Raw genomic sequence first — 2,476 nt, 5'->3', positions numbered from 1 at the left:
CTTGGATATTGGTGGTATCCACACTTGGGTCTGTCATAGGATTCCTATCTGGAGTGAGTTGATGAGTGTTGTATCTCTCCAAGGAAAATTTTGTCGAATAACACCCAAGCACTAGGCTGGGAGATAAAGACAGAAGGATCCAGCAAACCTCCACAAAACAAAATAAACCACAGAACTCCAGGTTCAGTAAAAGAACCTGTCTCAGAGGAGTAAAGTGGAGAGATACCCAACACCCTCCACTACCTCTGTCTGTAAGCATAGGCTGAGGTGTGAAGACACACACACACACACACACACACACACACAGAGATAAAGAAGGGCTAGGGGTACCCCTTTGTTAGTAGAATGCTTCCCTAGCATTCTTGGAGCACTGCATAAACTGGATGTAGCTCTGTACACCTGGAATCCCAGCAGGAAGATTTGAAAATTAAGGTCATCCACAGCTACAGCTTGAGTTCAAGGCCAACCTGCGACTCAGAAATTCTGTCTTTCAAACAAACAAACGTAAGCAGAGAATGGGAGGAGGGAGAAGAAACAGAAAGAAGAAATCAAAACAAGTAACAACAACAGCAACAAAAAAAAACTTTACAAAATTCTAGACTACAAAAGGATTAAACAAAAACCAATACCCTGAAACTGAAGGTTTGGTTCAGTGATACCCTGCTGGGGGTGGGGGGTGGGGGTGCTTCTGGTGTTAAGACCAAAATCCAGAGCCTGAATCACCACCATGAGACCAACTCCCATGCAGAAACAGAGTCTTCATTTGCCAATTTTCGGGTCCCTCAGTCTGTCAATGAACAAAAGGGCAGCAGCCACAGGGGCAGAACAGGAGAGACTCAGAGAGCAAGGGAAAGGGGGTTATATAGCATCCAGGCAGGAGGGCGGGGCTTGGGAAACTCCAAACCTGCCTAGTTACAGGTTTGGGATTGGCTCAAACCCTCCAAAACTGCATGGTTACAGATTTAGGATTGACTAAAGCCCTGAGAGAGGGAATTTAACATTGTTGTCACAGTATGAGGGCACCTGGAGTTGTTTACTCATTTCTGATTGGCCTCTCCCTGTGTTGCTCGTTTCTGATTGGGCCCTCCATGGCTAAAGACGGGGAGAGGTCAGGGGCAAGTCATGCCTTGCTGACTGGAAGAGGATGCCTCCTGCTCAAGTCAGGGGGACAAAGGGACATCTCTAGGCCAGGGGCTACTACTTTCCTAGACTTAAGACCTATGGGGAGTCTGCCCCCAGACTAGAGGGTACTACTTCCCTAAACTGAGGTCTGGAAAAGGTAGTGCCTCTAGACTAGAGGTTACTACTACCCTATTTCCCTGGGCCGAAGCATCACACTCCCAGGCTGGCAGTTACTACTGTACTGGTCAGGGATTGGTCGGTTTTTCCAGCTCAGTGATTGGCTGGTTTTGTGTCAGGGGCAGAAATGGCTCCAGTTTCAGGACAAAATTGTGTTTCTTTCTATAGTTCTTTTTGGCTTTTTAGGCACCAATTTTAGGGCCTGGCAAATTTCTTTTATAGGCCCCAATTCTAGTGCAAAGTGTGTTCTTTTGGTGCTAATTTCGGGGTAGGTGTTTCTCTCCCTGGCTCTAGAATTAGGGATGAAGTGTCTCTTTCACTGGCTCAGGTCCCAAATCCAGGGTGTGTTTCTTTCACTGGGTTGGGGCTTGGAGCAGAGCTGTTCTGGGTCTGTGAAGGGGCTGTGGATCAGGGATCTTCTGGGGCCTGGGTCTCTCACTGGGTAAATTCAGAGCCAGCCTTCAGTTCAGAGATTCTCTTCCACTGATATCCTCATACATTCTTATTGCAGTCCTAGGTTTCCTTTCGGCTGTTTCTGAAGTTTCCCTTACCTTTTTACTCCCTGCCATGTTTGAAGGAGACTCCTCTCCACCCCCAGACTTCCTCCCAGACCCCGGATTAGGCACAAACTACACCCAAAACAGTTTTCCTTTATTAAGCAGGAAGGAGAAGTTGAAGTGGCTGCTTTCTGACTCAGACAGAAAACAGCAGCACATGACCTTGCAGAGAAGGGGAGGTCTGTGTTAGGATGGGCTGGGATGCAGTGGTAAAGGAGGGAGGGGGAGGAGACAAGGGGAAGGGGGCAGGGGTATTTGTCCCAGAGGGACAAAGGACTGCCTCTGGATAGAGAGGAGACAGACACAGCACACAGGAAAATGGCAGTTTATAAAGGTAAAGGGTGAAACCCTGTATTAAGATTTGGTGTTTAGTTTTAATTGGGTGCATTAATTAGGTGAACCAAAGGGGAATCTTGATTGCTGGACTTTGGCAGTTGGTCCCAGGAGGAGGAAATAAGGAAACAGACCTTGGTGGCAGCTTTAGGAATGTAATCTAATGGTTTTTAGCAAGGCAGAAGGAATGGGAGAGAAGGGCAAGGCCTGCCAGAACCATGCTCGACACACTCAAGCTGGTCAAATCCCCTCAGTGTTAGCCTGCTGTTGCTTCTGGCACATTTTGG

This window comes from Mesocricetus auratus, unplaced genomic scaffold (assembly GCF_017639785.1).
Source record: "Mesocricetus auratus isolate SY011 unplaced genomic scaffold, BCM_Maur_2.0 Super-Scaffold_100676, whole genome shotgun sequence".
In the NCBI taxonomy this organism is placed as follows: domain Eukaryota; kingdom Metazoa; phylum Chordata; class Mammalia; order Rodentia; family Cricetidae; genus Mesocricetus; species Mesocricetus auratus.
This window is presented reverse-complemented; position numbering follows the sequence as displayed.